We start from the raw sequence: 19,305 nt of genomic DNA on the forward strand, positions 1-19,305 counted from the left end.
TTGCCAGACTGGTGCTAGAGACAGCACTGGATGTAGCTGATAGAGTGGCCTGCCCACTCTCCAGGACAGTGGTACTGAGGAGGGCTTCTTGGCAACACTTTTCTGGGTTGCCCAAAGAGCTGCAGAAGACTTCTAGTTTGAAGGACCCAAACTCTTTGCGGAGAAGACAGATTCTTCTCTCCACATCCTGAGGGATTCCCGGGGCACATTACACTCCCTAGGAATCTGCACTGCGAGACAGAAGAGAAGATATACCTCTCAGCCACAGCACAGGTCACAACCTCCTCAATATTCACCATCTCAGCACTGTTAGGAGCTGCAGCGTAATAGGACCAGGGCTCAAAAACAGAAGCTGTTCGCACCCCAATCCATGACCTCTCAACCTGCCTCCTTAAGCACTTTTGACGGGCTGGTCGAGTGCCTGAACAATTATACCTTGCAACATCAGCTGCCATCTACACACCTGTCACGCCCCTTCAGAAATTGCCTGGCCCTTTGTCACAGCAGTTGGGAGAATATCACCTCTGACAGATGGGTCCTGGAGTTTATTTGGAAGAGTTACGCCATTCAATTCATGTCGTTTCCCCCCCCCCATTCCAACCCTCCTTCCCCGTCCCCATTCAGGGTCCCTTCTCACGAGAACCTACTTCATCAGGAAATATATCATTTGTTATGCCACAGAACCAGTCTCGGTGGAACTCAGGAGCAAGGGGTTTTACTCCTGTTATTTCCTGATCCCCAAGGTGAAGGGAGGTTGGAGGCCCATTCTAGTTCTATGGGCACTAAAGAAATACGGGAAGGCGCAGACGTTCAAGATGGTCACGCTAGCAGCCATTATTCCAGCTCTAGAGCAAGGAGATTGATTTCCGGCCCTAGACCTACAAGATGTCTACTTCCATATCTCAATACAGCCATCGTACAGGAGATTTCCTACAGTACACCTGCTCTGCCTGGAACTGCTCCCTTGATGCGGGAGACATTAGTTCCTCGCTGGGTTGTGGACTTGGGCTTAGTCCCAATGGAAGTGATGCAGGTGATGGGGGTGTCTCTGTCGATGTGAACCGCTCTCTGTGGGTGCACTAGGTTGTATTTCAGGCTCCAGTTGAGCTTCTTGCGCTGGTTTAGCTGCTGCTGCAGGTGCAGGCTCTGTGTCGCCCTTTGGTACTGGCTCCCCTGACTCTGGTGGAGTTGCAAGCACGGGCCTGGTGCTGACTGCTCTGCCAGTTCCGATCCTTGGGCTGGTTCTGGCTGGGTCCCAGGAACTGGATCTACAGCCGTTGCCATAGACTCTGGTCTGGGGTCTGGTTCCACACCTCTCGCTGGGTCCCCAGGGGACATAGACTAGGTCCTTGTAGGAGGCTCAGGAATGGAGTTAGGTGTGGAGGCCTGTTTAGCCTGGCTGCGGGTGACCATCCCCACACTTTTTGTTAGCCTCACATGGTTGGCTAAGTCTTCTCCCAGTAGCATAGGAATGGGATAATCCTCATAGACTGCAAAAGTCCATATTCCTGACCAGACCTTGTACTGGACAGGCAACTTGGCTGTAGGCAAGTTAAGAGTTGGCCTTAAAGGGTTGCACTGTCACTTGGGCCTCTGGGTCGATGAATTTGGGGTCCACCAGGGATTGGTGGCTAGCTGACACCTGTGCTCCAGTGTCTCTCCATGCAGTAATCTTCCTCCTGCCCACACTCTGTTTCCCTTCGCTCTGGGGATATTTGTGAGGCATCTGGGCCTGACGGCTCTCGGTGGGATCCCGGGGTGATGAGTTGCAGTCAGCTGGTGCTCTTGGGGCAATTGGCCTTCACATGCCTCAGCTCATTACATTTAAAGCATCACCCAACTGACTGTGGGCTAGGGCGAGGTGCGTGGTTGGACAGTCGGGTGGTGGGACGAGCAGACATCTGGGGTCTCCCTGGCTGTGTGGAGGGCTCCTCCTTGTGAGGTGGGGCCTTGGGCTGACTCCGATGGTGGGTGTTGTTTCGGGTTGCCCCTTCCGGTATCCCCACCAACTGCTACTAGCTTTCTTCTTCTCCGCCACCTCCACCCATTTGGCTCCAATCTCCCCCGCTTCGATTACAGTTTGGGTTTCCCATCTAGGCTGTACCTTTCTATTTCTTCAGGAACGCTCTCTAAGAATTGCTCCATTTGTATTAGGAGAGACCGATCTTCTAGGGACTTAACATTTGCTCCTGATATCCAGGCATCCCAGTTTTTTACTTTGCGGTAGGCGTGTCAGGAAAATGCCATGTCTGGTTTCCACCTTAGGGCTCTGAACTGCTGACGGGCATGCTCGGGTGTTAGCCCCATCCTAATTCTGGCCTTTTGTTTAAAAAGTTTGTACTCGTTCATGTGTTCTTTAGGCATTTCAGCTGCCACCTCTGCTAAGGGTCCCCTGAGTTTTGGCCTCAGCTCCACCATATCCTGGTCTGTAGGGGTGTCGTACGCAAGGCAGGCCCTTTCAAAATTTTCTAAGAAGGCTTCTGTATCATCGCCTACGTTGTATGGGGGGAATTTCTTGGAATGGGGAGCGATACCTGGAAGACGACTGTTAGGGCTACCTGGCTGACCCAGCTTAGCCCTTTCCAGTTCTAAGCGCTTCAGCTCTGTCTCCGCTTCTAAGCACTTCGCCTCCATTTTCGCCTCCAAGCGCTTCATCTGTAGGAAGAAATTCCTGTCTTCTGCAGTTAGAACTCGGTCTGGGTTAAGGGCATCCCTCCATCATGGCACCTGGATCTCAGGTTGGGGAGGGCTGACCATTCCCTCCAGGGAAATCTCCGGTCCCCCATCCCCTCCCTGCATTTCTGTCGTGGAGCTGGATGTCTGGGCTTGATCTGGGTCTGCTCCGTGGCGTGCCACTTTGGGAAGACTGGTTGCTCTAGGGTTTAGGTGTCCGACCACAACCTCATGCACAGGGCTGCCCTACTCTAGCCTAGCTATTTTGTTGCCACGAAACTAGAAAAAAAAATAAACTGCTTGTTGGACTCCCTGGCTTTGCAGGCTGAACCTTTTGCGTACCTGTTCCCCCTCAGGCAGAAAAGAAAAGAAAAGAACCTCCCTGACTCTGCAGGCTGCCAAAAGGAAAAATGTGTCCTTTTAAAATCCTGAGGTCTCTGCCTCTGGTTCAAAATGATCCCACCACTGCCATAGGGGCCAACTTACCCCGGTGCCGGTGGGTGCTTGCGCCCCCCCCGCCTTTGGCCCCACCCCCATTCCAACTCCTTCCCCAAAGGCCCTGTCCCAACTCCGCCCCCTCCCTGCCCCTATTGGACCCCTTCCCCCGCCTCTTCCCCGAGCACGCCATGTTCCTCCTCCTCCCCCCTCCCTCCCAGCCATGTGAAACAGCTGTTTCGCGGTGCAAGCGCTGGGAGCTAGGGGGGAAAGCGGGCACGCGGCGCACTCAGGGGAGGAGGTGAAGCAGAGGTGGAGGTGAGCTGGGGTGGGGAGCTGCCGGTGGGTGCTGAGCACCCACCAATTTTTCCTTGTGGGTGCTCCAGCCCCGGAGCACCCACGGAGTCGGCACCTATGACCACTGCCACCATGTCAAGGCTAATTCCCCGCTCTAGCACTTCGAGTGCAGAAGTGGGGCCCGCCAGGATTTTAAAAATTAATACTGGCCACTCCAGGCTTGTATTAAACTCCCAAGGTTACAGCTTTTCTCTGACCTTGGATGGCTAGATGCTGCCACTATCTAAGTGCAGAACCCCTTTGAGAGCCCAGGAAGGCACACTTGGGAATTCCTTCCTGTGGGGTACCCTCAAGCCCTTTCACTCCCTCCCCCCCTCCCCCCCGGGGAAGAGCTGAGAAAAGGGCGGGGGGAGGGAAATCAGCTGTTGTTAATAGGGCTCACTGTATTAATTTTTGTAAAGGCACCCACTATCTTTCTCTGTGAACCAGTTCCAGCTGCGTAATATGGTTGCTAGGATGACCACAACATAGTACCTGCTGGTGCATTGCATCCAAGAAGCTGCTGAAGCCCCTAAATGACACTGAAAATCGTGCAACCTATGAAAAATAAAAGGAATATTTAAACTTCCCTGGCCTTTGTGCGCATTGAGGTTCCCAGAGGCTTTGGGGCAGAGATGCACTATAAATAAGTTTCTATTGTTTTGGTACAGGTGAGGGAATTTTGCAAACTCAATTTTATAGTCACCTTTAAAGAAATAACATCAATGTTGAAATCTAGCCAGTTTCAAAAACTGGCTAAAAGTAGTTCCAGCAGCTACATCTCCTCTGCAGTCCCTCTGCCAGCTTCCCTGGTTTGATAATGTCCTATTTTGAAAAAAAAAATGTTTCTCTCCCGTGTTAACATGTGAAAGACCCACCTAGCGAGAGGAGGAATGCTGGCGCAGACGGCACACACAGTGCTGCCAAATGTAGACTGAAAAAACAGAAACATGTTCCTGTCATCTCCAGTATAGTTCTCTTGAGTGGTAGTTGCTAACCATTTGGAGACAGAAGTGTAGTTGCTTATAGCAGACAAACCTCTCTTTAAGGATATTGCAGCATATATTGCTACTGAAGTGTTAACTAAGATGTCAACCTTTAACACAGAAATATGAACAGGAGATCCAACAGGATTGGTCAGAAGAATGTAGACAGAGGTGTTCTGAGGCCTCATTCTGAACCAGTGAGCATCTGTATCTTTGCGGATGTCATATCTGCCCCTGAAAAAAAAATTCTCAAAAATAACTGTGTCAGGCAAATTTGACTGGCCAACTCTCAGACCTATCCAGAAGTCTCACAGATGCACTGGCTCAAAGGATTTAGGAGAAATAACTGGGCTTAGCCCAGGTCCCATCATTTCAGCCTGTTTTCAGTGTTATTTGTATAGTAATGTATCCTGTGCATTGTCTTCTGCATGTTCGCCATCCCTTTGGTGTTTGCACAGATTCCAGCCAGAGCTGTTCTCCAGTCCAGCAATGAAGTACTCCAGAGACCTGGGCTCCACTAAGAGCCTCAGAGTGTAATCTGAGCCCCACTGCTGCCAATGGGAGCTTTGCCATTGTCTTCTATGGGACCAGACTTTCACCCTATATCAAATCTGAGATTGTGTTCAACTGCTCTTCACTTCTAGCTTTGGCTGTTCAATAGGTGCAGGGCTCTTTACTGGAAACTCCCTGTGCACTTTGCGAAGTCATTCACCCTCCGCATTTAGCTGAAGACAACAGTTTCTGAGTCCAGAGCTACAGAGAAGGCAGCAGTTATATTACTGACATGGTCAGATTGTCAGGTTTATGCAGAATATTCTTTCCCTCAGCATTGTTCTGGTTCCACAAAAGGAGTTTCATAAGGCTGCCCGATCCTCTCTGCTTCCTAATGCAGAGGTTAGCACAGCATGCCACATTAAAAGCCAAACCTGGACCTAGGGGAGAGCAGCACACCTGCGGCTTTCTACACATGGAGCTCCTGTCTTTTGGTCTCTCTTGGATTCTGGGGGAGCAAACAGGGACAGGGAGGAACCAGAGAGCGGCTTCTCTGGATCTCCAAGGGCACATCTGCTCCAAAACTAATACTGGTTGAACCAGTAGCAAATCCCACTGTGCAGCTGTAATACCCACCCCTCCCAGGCTGCTTCTGAAGGAGTTATGCTGCCATGGCAGAGAGACAGGGGCCTTGCTTTGCCCTGTCCTGTTTCAGGTCATTTTATGCATGCCTCCTTCCCTCTGCAGGTAACATGAGGGAGCCATCCTAGATGAACAGCCAAGCCCTGCCACTCTCCCGTTTGTGCCCCAGGATAATTGGTAGAAAGCTCCTCAGTAGGAACTCATGTAGTGTCCTTCATGCTCGTTAGGGTTTTCCCCATACAGAAGCAATGTGGCCCAGACTTTCCAGACACACCTTTTCCATGAGTGGAAGAGCCAATATTTAACAATAACAGAAAATGCCCCCATCTGCTGTCTAGAGTGTGTGTCCTGCACGTTAACACAGCTGAGACTCAAACTAGGACCCTTGTGATCTGATGGTGGCAGCTTTCCTTGGTGAGTTGGAAAGAAATCCCCTTCTGGACAAGGCAGAAGGAGCTGGGCTAAGATCCATGCAGTCATTATTTGATAACTACAGGAACACAAGATCCATACAATAACATATTTGAAGCAGAAGCCTGCAGAATAGATGGGTTAAAAGCAATGAAGACCAGTGGAAACACCCTAGCAGGGCGCTATGGGAAGGCCTTGGGACTGATTCAAAATGAAATAAAGGCACAAAGAGAAAAAGATTCCATGAGAATATGCTTCAGGTACCTTGGGCTGATTCAGTTCTTCACTCTTGCCTCTGCACTTCATGGTGCCTGAATTAGCTCTGCTTGGAGCAGTGACTCTTGTCTGCCATGGATAAGACTTTTTGTGCTCAGATGAATTTCCTCCATCTTTCTATATTAGCTTTTTACTTCCCCTCTGCTTTTTTTCTTCTTCTTAGTCTTTCCTCTTTGCTTTCTCTATCCGCTCTTCACACTTACCTCTCTCTCTCTGACAAGATGTTGGGATGTGAAATGAGTGTTGATATCAGTCCGTTTCCTAGAGGCAGAGTTCCCCCATCACAGCACCACAATCACATTCCTCATTGGCATTCTCAGCAGAGAAGACTGAATAGGTCATAGAGACTGAATGACCCACTGTCCCTAGAATTGCTGTATGGAGATCATGGTTGAGGCGCAGTGAGGGTTGCTTGTGTTACTGCAGCCCATGCTTTACCTGTTCTGATGCCGTCGGTCCCCAGACCTGTCAACCCATGTGCACGTATACACACAAAGACGTATTGGCCAAGATTTTCAAAAAGTGACCAGTGCTTTTGGGTGCCTAATGTGAGACACCTTTAAAGTGGTTGATCTTCAGAAATCGCTACGCAGCCACTCTGCAAATCAGGCTTGAAAAGCTTGGCCACTGGACACAGCAGAACAGTCCATCCAGCTAGATCCTATTGCTGCTTGGTCAGTTTCTTAATAGAAGAATAATTGTGTTTTTATAATAATGAGCAGCTGAGAACCTGCCGGTTACTATGTTGTTAGGTTTACATCCAACTTCTTGCCAAAACGAGACTAGGTTAGTTTTCTACTGCTCCTTGCCCTCAGCCTCTGGCTTCTGAGAGTCCAGTGCTGGACAAATGCCACTCTTAACTCTCTCTCTCAGCACCCAGGCCTGCTCTCTCTAGAGTATTTATATGTCTCACCTTTGTTGTTGTATTATCTCTCTAGCAGCACATTTGCCTATCTTGATCTTGCTGCTATCAGCTATTTTAGTGGGAATGCCATGTCAACTGATGTATTTTTTATAACCATATAATTCAGGGGCGGGCAAACTTTTTGGCCTGAGAGCCTCATCGGGTTTCATAAATTGTATGGAGGGCCGGTTAGGGGAGGGGGTCATGGCCCGGCCCCCACGCCCTATCCAACCCCCCTGTTCCCTGATGGCCCCTCTGGGACCCCTGCCCCATCCAACCACCCCTTCTCCCTGTCCCTGGAACCCCTGCCCCTGACTGCCCCCTGCTGCCCCATCCAACCCCTCCTCCTTCCTGACTGCCCCCCTGGGACCCCTGCCCCCATTCAACCTCCTGTTCCCCCCCCCCGACCGCGGGGGAGGGGGGGACAGCAGGGGAGGGGCCGGGGGCGAGCCTCCCTGACCAGGAGCTCAGGGGCCGGGCAGGACGGTCCCGCGGGCCGGATGTGGACCACGGGCCATAGTTTGCCCACCCCTGACATAATTGCTGCCTCTCAACAAGGTGCTTGGGACAAAAGGTCTTCCTAAGAACATTGGGATGGTAGCTATAAAGAGGCAGGAATTTCAGAGTTAGCATTCCAAGGGGGTGGGCAGTTTCTATTACCACAAACCATCAGTTAAATGTATTTGTATGGGAGTGTCTCTCTTTTATGGGGTAGGGAAAGACTTGCCAAGCAAAGCTGTGCTGTTCTGCATCCTCACCGCTAAGACACACCTTGATACCACAAGAAATACCATTAATGGTGCATTTTCATGCAATAGATTTCTTTATTCTGTAGATCTGATAATACCTGCAATTTTAAATCCAGTTTTTATAGGAAACAATCAGAACTGTTAGTCTATGGTTCCACTAGGAAGAAACCAAACAGGCCTGAGCCTACAAGGGCTGAGTGCCATTCACCACTGACCATGTGCTGCTCTATACTGTGTCACTAACACTGCTTGTTTAATAAATGGAGTGTTACAATCCCCAGTGAAATTGTTTATTTACATTAGAGTCTATGGATGAATTGGTCTCCCCATTCTATGATTCCTAATAGATCCTTTTTTCTGAGCTGCCCGTTTAAATCTTGCATCAGACGTGCACTGCACCCTCATCACCAAATATGCTATGAATGGATTCTTCAGGCCAGTCCTACAAGCTGCTAAATGCCTTCAACTCCCTTTGACTTCTCAGCACCTTTCAGGAGGGCCCTGAACTGGTTACTTGGTTAAAAAAACCAAACTGCACATTAGACATTGAGATTGAGCCTGATCTTATTCCCCTTCTTTTTCATTTGTTTTTTAATTTTAAATTTAAAAATTAATATCAAAACATTTACAAAGTAGTTAAGGAAGCCCACTTTAAAGCAGATCAGACTCGGTCAAAATTAGAGCCCAGAAAGAAAGAGTCACTGGTTAAGAAGAGTCAATACTAGCCCATAACTGTACTGAAATCTCAAAGCATAATGCAAGCTGTATCCCTACGTTAATTGCTAGTGTTTATAAGTGCTTTTGCTGGAAAGATACAACTTCTGCAATGCAGTTACATATTTATACTCTGTACAATAGGTCTGTACGCTTACAAAGGTGGGCCTGTGTCTTTGGCCACCAGTCAGAAGGGAGCTGTGTGTAATATTCACAAGTGCAATACAAATAAAACACATTTGTGAACTTTGACATTTGGTGAATTTTTTTTTCTTTTACAGAATGAAAAGAATGACTTAGAGCGTCAAGGAAAATGAGTCAAGGCATTAGTAGTTGGGGGGGAGGGGAGAATAAAAGCAACTGTGTGGAGGGTGGTAAGTATGTTTTGAAGGATGTTAAAGGGGCTCTGTCAACTTGGATTTTTTTTAACTACCTAATTTTAAAAGTCAGGTTTCTGATAGAGCACACTTTAAACGGCTTGTTTAGTTTCTTTAAAATAAATTGCCGTACTTGATTCATCTGCATCCCTGCAGATCTGCATCACTTACAACAATCTTTGTTACATTGGTATTAAGGTTGCTGCCATAAAACCGTGCCTTCTGTTCCCTATATCCCAAACCAAACATTTGCAAACAAGCTAAGGTCTCCCCACATATTCTGAAAAGAATATTTAGTTCCATAAGAACATAAAAATGGCCATATTGGGTCAGACCAATGATCCATCTAGTCCAGTATCCTGTCTTCTGACAGTGGCCAATGCCAGGTGCTTCAGAGGAAATGAACAGAACAGATAATCCTCAAGTGATCCATCCCCTGTCGCTCATTCCCAACTTCTGGCAAACAGAGGCTAGGGACACCATCCCTGTCCATCCTGGCTAATAGCCATTGATGGACCTATCCTCCATGAACTTATCCAGTTCTTTTTTGAACCCTTCACAACATCCTCTGGCAAAGAGTTCCACAGGCTGACTGTGAGTTGTATGAAGAAATACTTCCTTTTGTTTGTTTTAAACCTGCTGCCTATTAATTTCATTTGTGACCCCTAGTTCTTGTGTTATGAGAAGGAGTAAATTGTTTCCTTGTTTACCTTCTCCACGCCAGTCATGATTTTATAGACCTCTATCTCATTCCTCCATAGTCGTCTCTTTTCCAAGCTGAAAAGTCCGTGTCTTATTAATCTTTTGCACTGGTTTTACACTATTGTAGCTCACATGCACTGGGGGTTGCATTGTGTAGCAACATCAGTGCAAAAATCTCAATGTAGACAGACCCTATAAGGGTCTTTTGCCAGTAGAGAAAAATAGGTGGGCCTGAGAGTAACACCACCAAATGTGTTTGCCCCACTCCCGCCTACCCTTCTGTGCACTCCTCTGGCTACAGCCTCTTCTGTTCCAGCTTTGCTGCTGCAGTTAGCTGTAATCCACCCTGGTACAAAGTAGTTGCATGAGGCAGGGAGGGCAACCGAGCATCAACTCTGCAATGAAAGTGACTATACTCAGAAGCTCTCAAATGCACAAAGTAAAGAAACTAAATTAGCGATCTGGGGGGCTACTTTTAATAGCAGGCACATCATTTTCAGGCAAATATGATTTCCAAGTTGATTCTGACTTTTAAAATGATAGTAGTTATCTGTCCAGTGGAACTTGGGCTCCATGGAATCTCTCATGACCCCAGTCAAGCCTCCACAAGGCAACAGGAGGAAATGGAACAGATGTGAGCAGTGTTTGTGGGGCTTAGACTGATTGCACAAAGGGTCTGTCTACACTGCAATAAATCACCCGCAGCTGACCCATGTCAGCCTCGGGCTGCGGGGCTATAAAATTGTAACGTAGACAATCCGGGTTTGGGCTGGAGCCTGGGCTTTGGGACCCTCCTCCCCGCACAGGACATCGACACTACAATTTTATAGCCCTACAGCACAAGTCAGCTGATATGGACCCACCATGGGTGTTTTATTGCAGTGTAGATGTACCCCAAATCTGCAGAGACTGGCAGCAAGCCCCGGACAGAGTCCACCACACTCTATAGTGTAGGGGCAGTTTCCGGAGCATGCTCCAGTCTGGCTCCTTAGAAGCCATCACCTGGGGGCAAAGTTTACAACAGCTTCCAGGCTACTCTAAACTCAGATGTAAGACTGGCTCCAGGATCAGGGAAACTACCTCCTTGATGCACCAGCCCACCCTCTATGTGCTGTTCCCAGCAGAGCTCTGGACCACCATCTTCATTTTACAGCCTCATGAGCACTTGCTCTAAGTATACCTGATTGGTGATCACTTACTAAAATATCAGAACCCCCAGAAGGGAGAGGGTTGATGTTTGCAAAGGTAGTGCTTAGGGGACGGGTCAAATGGACACTGGATGAGATGGAAGGAAGTGAAACCCCGGAAGGGAGAGGGCTGAATGCAAAGGCCCACAAAGGTGGACATGAAGCAGTGGTGTCCTTCCTGCTGGACTTTTGTATGCAAATCCCACTTGCTTATGGATGGAAATGTGGTTTAGCAGCTACACAAGGGGAGTAGGGGACTGGCAGCCAGGACTCCAGGCCTCTATTCTGAACTTTGCCAGTATGATCCTTGGCAAGTCCCTGTGCCTCAGTTTCCTCGGCTCTAAAACTGGGATCATGTTACTTACGTCACTGCAGCGTTATGAGGCTTCATTAATTAGAATTTGTAAAGCACTAGATAAAAAAGAGGAATTGACGTGCCAAATGTGACCAGCTCTGCAATTTTTATACTTTGTCATTTCATATGTGTACAAAATGTTACTACTTCTGCTAAAGTACAGCGTCTCCTCCACTATTTCCACACTTGAGGAAGTTGTCAGAGTGAAGCAATACAGCCATACCAGTGGGCTGTTTTTCATAATTACAGCTCTCCTCAGTGACCCGTGAGGCACAAGGCTGTCTTGAACGTGCTGAGTTTAAGCCACAATTGCACTGGAGTTCAGCGTGTGCCAGTGTGTGCAATTTATAATTTGTTTCACAGGGCATTTCTTTTGGTGTTACTGGTGGCTTGGCTTTGATCTTCATCCTTCCTTTTGTTCACACGCTGCTAATATCACTAGCTGGCTTATTGATACTGCATAGAATGGGAGATTCAGGGGGATGCAATGGGCAGGGACCAAAAGGTCAGTCCACATATGTGTATGTGCAAACTGCTAGACACACCAATATGATGAAAGCTGTTACAGGCAGATTTAATAGGGTTAATCAAGCTTGTATGTTGTTTAGACTAGTTTAGTTTAAAAATAGATATAGGCCTGAGCGTCCAACTTTTAATCATATGAGTAATTCCACGGAGACCATTTTAAATTGGGAGTATTGGGCCCTCCGACATTAATCCTTATCATTTCCCTCCCTCTTTCTTGGCCATAGTGATAGTCTCTAAAGCATGATGACTAAATTCTGAGCCATTTTACCAGGATCTGATAGTAACTCAAGTAGCTGAAACGTTAGCCAACCAGTTGCTGCTTCAGTTGTCCATAATCATAATGTAGGTATTTGCGAGTCAAAATAAAACATGTTGAATTATTCCAGTGTCCAGTGCTGGGAGCCCCAAGTCTGATGGAATGTTCTACTTTTTGATCAGTGAGGTTATTTGGTTTAATCAGACTGCACTGTCCGACTGTCATTACTTTTCTGTTCCTTTGTTCGTATTTCCATTGAGCCAGATCAATCCCCAGTGTAACTTCTTTGTGCTGTGGTTGCAAGATTTTTGACCACATAAGAATGAGAAAATACTCTCCTTGCAGTTTTGGAGTTGATTCAAAACAAAGCTCACAGAAACCCATTTGGAGCTGAATCCAAGCCATGTGAAATTGGAAGGTGTTGGCTTGGAGGATCTTTTTTGGGCTCACCTCTACTTTCTAAGGGAAGAAAAGATGTCCAAGCACATACTGTAATTTCTTTTTTGTCACTCCATCATTTTGGTGAACAAACTGTTGAGTGTGTCCAAAAAGCCCGAAGGATATCCAGGAGTCACCTTCCATTCCTCTCCCAGCTGCTGTGTACACGTTTGGGCTCTTTAGAATTTGTGAATTTATTGAAAAATGAATAGATTTGTCTATACGTCCTGTGAAAATCAGCTGGAAAAATTCAAATACTTGGTATTTTAAAACCTTTGCCAGGCTGGTCTTTTAAATGCTGAGACACAAGGAATAAGAGGAACTGTACCTTATTATTACTGGAACATATCCAAGTGAACACAGTTCTTTATGATGGTGCAGGCCTAGAGAGGACACCAGAAGCAATGGCTTTGATCTTGCATGGTTGGGGGCCCATTATAGATGAGACCATTGTGTCCCCCAAGAAGATTTTACCTGCCTGTTGTACAATATGCAAGAGTCCAAAGGTGCAATAAGAAATACATTTAGTCAGTGCAATACATGAAATAAATTGTCAATTAATTTATGAATCACCAAAGTGCAATTAGGGGACTTCACTTAGAAAGTATTGGTCGTTCACCTTAGATCTCATCCATGGCTATTCACATTTTATGGGTTTAGTTCAGTTCATTTTGGCCTGATCCTCAGCTGAGGACAAATCCTTTTTGCAGTATAAGTCCAGCACTAGTCCTAGTTAATTTTTTTTTTTTCATGCGTACAAGAAAATGTCTGTTTTGGGTCATCTTTCAGTAACTATTCTGATCACACTTTATATGAAGATTCCATTTATAAATGGCTTAGCAAGGCTTTGTATGTTATTGATACATGTTATAATCATGTTACAGACCTGAGCGGTATCAACAGTCAGAGTTATAAGCCATGGTGATAAACAACCTATTGGCCTGTTGGAGACTATAACAATATATATAAACAATTGGTTAACCAGTCATTAATCATTTATTAACCCTTTATAAATGTGCAACCAATAGCCTTGATGTGGTTTTCCCCCTAAATTAGAAATAATTATGTGTCTTACTGTTCCACCTCAATGCTTTAATTGATCAATGCATCGATCGGGGGGAAACAGGCTAAATAAATGAAACTCCACAAATAGGCTTCCTCTTTAAGCTTTTCAGTGTTTTTCACTGGGGTGGGGGAAGTACCCCTGGTATTTCCACTGTAGTCGCAGTGGAAACCACAATATGGCATTTTAGAAGTGACAGATTTGTGGTCACAAAAATGTGCCTGCTGCAACTGCATGTGAAAAGCAGGAAGTTGCAAAAACAGCCAGCCAGGGGTTTAACTCACCAAGTGTGTGTGTGTCACGGCTTGAGATAAAACTACATGGTGGTTGTCCAGTCTGTGCCACAAAGGCAGCTTCTGGTTTAGCTACCACATCTCGTGTGTCCTTGGAGAATGACAAATTAATACAACTAAGTGATTTTTCTTTGTTTGTCAAATACAGCAGCTGCAATATAGCCTGAGGTGGTGGTGCAGGTGTTAGTTTGGTCATCAGTGTATATCTTCTCCTACAGTAATCTGGCACTAATCACCCTGGATTTATCTTGAGGGCAGCATAAACTTTCTATTGAAGTATCCCATATTCATAACCTGACATCATCCCAAAATAATTATCATGTTAGAAACATCTCCTTTAAAAAATGCTCAGATGCAAACTTTAGGATGATGTCAACTCTGTTATACGAGGGCCGTAATTCAAGGGGAATTCAGAATAGGGTCAGAAACCCCAATGATACTCAAGGAGTATGTCCCAGTCTGGCTTGTAAACTGCATCCACACAGCAGATAAGGAAAAGAGTGGACTAATATTCAGAAGTGCTGAGCACCTTCAACTCCCATTGGCTTCAATCCCACGTCAATTTCAGTAGTGGTTGTGAGTGCTTAGCATTTGTAGGTGAAATGCAAATCCATTTATCAAACACCTTTCATGTAAGTATTTTAAAATACTTCACAAAGAGGCAAGGAGAGGTCAAGTAACTTGTTCAAAACCATAAACCAAGTCTGTGGCAAAGCCCTGAATAGAAACCAGGTGTGCCAATTCACAGTCCCCAATTATTGCAACTAGCTCACACTGCCTTTCCTACGCAGTGTGGCAGTTAGTAGTTTCTCCTTTGTAGCATGTTTATACAATCACATTGTTAGGGTGAGATGCTTCTATTATACCTTGATATGCTGGTGTCCATGTACTGAAAGCACTGTTATGTATGTATTTTAAAGATGGAGCTGCTTAATAATTAATTATAACGTTTTTATTCAGCAGAGGCTTTTCAGCTGTAATAATAGTTTGTGTGGCTGCTGAATATCTTCTGTTTATTGTTCAGTGACAACCTGATATATTTGATGTGTATATATGGCAGGTTTACACACACACAACCCACAAAAGCTTCAGATTGAATGTGCTGTCATAATCTGGCAAAGGCTTTTATAAAAAATCACTCTGTAAATTAGAGTTCCTTTGTTAGGCTTTGGAAACTGATGATGCTCGTCTTTCCTTTGTGAGCCAGAACTCTGTGTACTGTACAGGATGTTGCTTAATGCTGTCTTGTAAGAGGACAGGAAAAAAAAGGATATTTCCAACAGCACCTGATGCAGAAGGCTGTACTCAAAGGCAAACAGTGACATTTTAAAAATCTCTCCTCTTGCAATGACAAATTAGCTCTCGCCATTGCTGAGATTCTCATCACCAGGTGATTTATGATCAGAATCATGTCAGCCTGCAACAAGTAAATAACAGTAATAATTTACATGTATTAGAGCACTTTTTATCTCTGGGTCTAAAAGAAATATACAAAGATTGAGTATTTGGAAGCGATTGTTGGCCAGAACCTTAAGCTAATGTAAATCGATGTAGCTTCGTTGACATTAAAGTGCAAAAGTGCACCATGGTGCCTGAACAAATATGAAAATACAACAGTGGACAACCACCCCTAGCATGGCCTGCACTGTCCAGAGTTGCTTCACAACCTTGTTGTGCTAGCAGTTCTGCCTGGTGCTAGCACAGCAGCCTCATGGTTAGGAGAGTAGCCAGGAGGCTAGGACCGGGGTTGGCCGATCCACTCAGTTTTGCTGAAGCTGTATGCTCATGACACTTCCTGACCCTCCAGCTGAACGTCCCGTGCAAGGACAGGACTCCAGTGCAGCATCAGCATCATGGGCACTATGAGTTTGAATCCCACTGTGTGTTCATATGGAGCTCTCCCACCATCATACATTGATAAGGCCCTACCAAATTCATAGTCCATTTTGATCAATTTCATGGTCAGAAGAGTTTTTTAAATAGTCAATTTCACAGTTTCAGAGGTTTACATCTGAAATTTCACAGTGTTGTAACCATGGGGGTCCTGACCTAAAAGAGAGTCATGGGGGGAGGGGGGAGTGTCGCAAGGCTATTGCGGGAGTGTTGTGGGATTGCCACCCTTACTTCTGTGCTGTTGTTGGCAGGGGTGCTGCTTTCAGAACTGGGCAACCGGAGAGCAAAGTCTGCTGGCCGGGTGCCAAGCTCTAAAGCCAGCACCACTGCCAGCACCAAGCAGCACAGAAGTTAGGGTTGCAGGGTATCGGGGGTGAGTTATTATATGTCTGGGTTTTCCCAACAGCGTCCCCACCAGGGTCGGATGCTGACATCTGGGGCCGCAGCCTCCCACCCAAATGGGGAGCTGTCCCAGCCAGCAGCCATGGAGCTTCCTGCAGCCGGGGGAAGGTCCTGGAGATAGTCTGACCTGGCTCTGGGAGTGGCCCTTGCAGGGGAAGAGGAAGTCCCAGCCCGGGCCAGGAGTAGCAGCTGGAGCCTGGCCCACGGTAGGAGCCCCTGGCTGGGGGAGCCCCAGCCCTGCCCTTCCCCTACAAAAGCCAGATTTCACAGGGGAGATCAGATTTCATGGTCCGTGATGCATTTTTCACATCCGTGAATTTGGTAGGGCCCTATACATTGGGGGCTCACAATGACACCCTGGGTGGAGTCTTGTACTTAGAGGTGATGCCCTGGGAAATCCCTCATTCTTCTTCAAGTGATTCCATAGTAGGTGTGTGTGCTCGCCACCTGCACCGGTGCCAGACGTTTTCCCCCTAGCAGTACCCCGCGACCCCTGGAGTGGTGTTTTCCTGGCACGGTATAAGGGGAGCTGCGCGCTCCCACCACCCTCAGTTCCTTCTTGCCGCCAGTGAAGGTGTGTCGGAACTGCTCAGCTCCAGCCTTGCTGCAGCTTGTCACCAGAACTGTTTGTTCAGTAGTACCTGTAGTCAGTTAGTTTTCAGTGAAGTTTAGTTAGTTAGTGAGCCCGGGCTGGGGCATGCCCCGTGCCCCGGGATTTAAGTCGTGCGGCTCCTGTAGGTGTTCTATGCCAAGGAGTGACCCTCACACAGACTGTCTGCGCTGCTTGGGAGAAACCCACATCAGCAAAAGGTGTAAGATCTGCAAGTCGGTCAAGCCCCGGACTAAAAAAGAAAGGGACATTAGAGTCTGGGCCATCCCGATGGAGTCGGCGCTGGCCCCGACCCTGCACACCACTCCGATCCGGTACCCAGCACCGCAGCATTGGTGCGCAGAGACCCTCCGGTACCCTCGACTAGTCGGCACCGCTCCCCTTCCACGGGATGTGCCAAGAGGACCGGAAAGACTCCCTCTTCGCAACGGCACTGCGGGAAGTCTGGGACAGAGGCTAGACCCATGTTGGGTAGTCCTCGGTCCCCATCAGGCCCTAGGCCTCCGACTCATGCGGAGTGGAGTAGCCCGGCCCCTTCGGAGCAGACCTCTCCAGATGTCCAGATGCCATCTATGCCTGAAGCTCTCCAGGTGGCTAAGGGCGTCATGTCCATGCTGGTGCTCGGAGCGCCACCGATGTTGGCCCCACGCTCCAGAGGCAAGTCGCCGCTGGGATCACTGCAGTCGCCACTGGCCCAGTACTGGTCTCGGTCGAGGGAACGTTCCTGACACCACTCGCCGCCTAGTGACCATTCAGGGCTCAGTCCGTGTGGATCGCCCTCGACGCTGGCCAGACTGTCTGGATGGGTGCCATCCGATCGGGACTCCCGGCACCGCTCGTCTTCATGGAGTGAACCCAGACGGGACCGTGGCGGACGTCGTCAACGGTCCTCGACTCGAAGGCGGTACCGCAGTCGGTCGCAGCATGACCGTCGACGCCGTTCCCGCTCGGTATCCTGCTAGAAGTTTCCGCCAATGCACCGTAGCTTCGGGCGTCGATCGCCAGCTCCTTGCTGTCACGGGTCCGCCAGTCGAGATCGCTCGCGGAGCAACTACTACCGTCGGTACCATTCTCCGGCCTCAAGGTCGCAGTTCCGTGTCGTACACCAGCCCGACCTCCGTTCACAGTCGCCCGTCTACAGGCCAGGCTAGCAATGGCACCGTGCGTTATGGCCAGCCCAGTGGTACCAATGGAAACCGTGGCCTACGGCGCAGCCCCTGGTGGGGCTCGCTCGGTGGCCGGGGCGTCGAAAGGACCATCGGCCTCCATTTCTAGACCGCCGGGAAAGGAGTCGACGGGCCCCACTTCCTCGGGGCCCCACTTCCTCGGGGCCGCGCCCGGAATCTGAGCATGTGGTGGATCCTCCAGTGCTGGCCAACACCCAAAGCACCGCACCGGCCTCCTCGCCCCATCCGTAGGAGCGGATTGCGGCCCCGCCCCTCTCCGTCCTGCAGGAGGACTACCGGGCCCATCAAGACTTACTAAAAAGGGTGGCAGCGAGCCTCCATCTCCAGGTTGAGGAAATGGAAGAGCCCTCAGACTCCCTGTTCAATGTGCTGTCCCCCTCGGCACCGGGCAGGATGGCCTTGCCGCTCCATGAAGGGGTGGCGAAAATGTCAAATGCCCTGTGGCAAACACCAGCCTCATTGGCTCCCATCTCTAAGAAGGTGGAGCGCAAGTACTTCATACCCACTAAGGGGCACAAGTATCTGTATACCCACCCCGCGCCCAACTCCTTGGTAGTCGAGTCGGTCAACCACAGGGAGTGACGGGGCAGCCAGCCCCGACCCCAAAGAACAAAAACTCTCAGAGGCTGGATGCTTTGGGGGGGAAAATTTATTCGTTGTCAAGCTTCCAGCTGAGGGTAGCAAACCATCAGACTCTCCTGGGTCGCTATGAGTTTAATCTCTGGGGATCCCTCCCCAAGTTCGAAGACTCCCTCCGGGGGCGCGATAGAAAGGAGTTTAAGGCACTCGTGGAGGAAGGGGCAGCCGCCGCAAGGCCGTCTCTGCAGGCCACTTCGGATGCAGCGGACACGGCTGCACGGTCCGTGGCCTCGGCGGTGTCCATGAGACGGGCATCCTGGCTTCTGCTCTCTGGGTTATCCAGCGAAGCGCAGTCATCGATGCAGGATCTCCCTTTTGACGGGAAGGCGCTGTTTGCGGAGGAAACAGACACAAGGCTGCACGGCATGAAAGACTCCCGCACGACCCTCCAGGCCCTGGGCCTCTATGTCCCTGCTCCGGCAAAGCCCAAGTTCAAGCAACAGCAGGGTCCCGCCCAGGCCGCCCTCCCAAAATACGAGGCCGCCCATAAGAAGCAACGGGACTATAAGAAACGCCCGCAAAGACAATACCAGCCTGCACCCCAAGCTGGGTCCTCTAAGGGCAAGCAGGCGGGTAAAAGGCGGTTTTGACGGGACGCTTGGGGGTACCCCGCCAGTTTTCAGCAGGGATCCACCCCCGATAAAGCTCCCTTTTTCCAATCGATTGTGTGCGTTCCTCCCGGAATGGTCGTGGCTCAACTCGGACTGTTGGGTCCTCAACACCATCTCCCGAGGTTACACCCTCCAGTTTATCTCCT

This window comes from Emys orbicularis, chromosome 3 (genome assembly GCF_028017835.1).
Source record: "Emys orbicularis isolate rEmyOrb1 chromosome 3, rEmyOrb1.hap1, whole genome shotgun sequence".
Taxonomy (NCBI): domain Eukaryota; kingdom Metazoa; phylum Chordata; order Testudines; family Emydidae; genus Emys; species Emys orbicularis.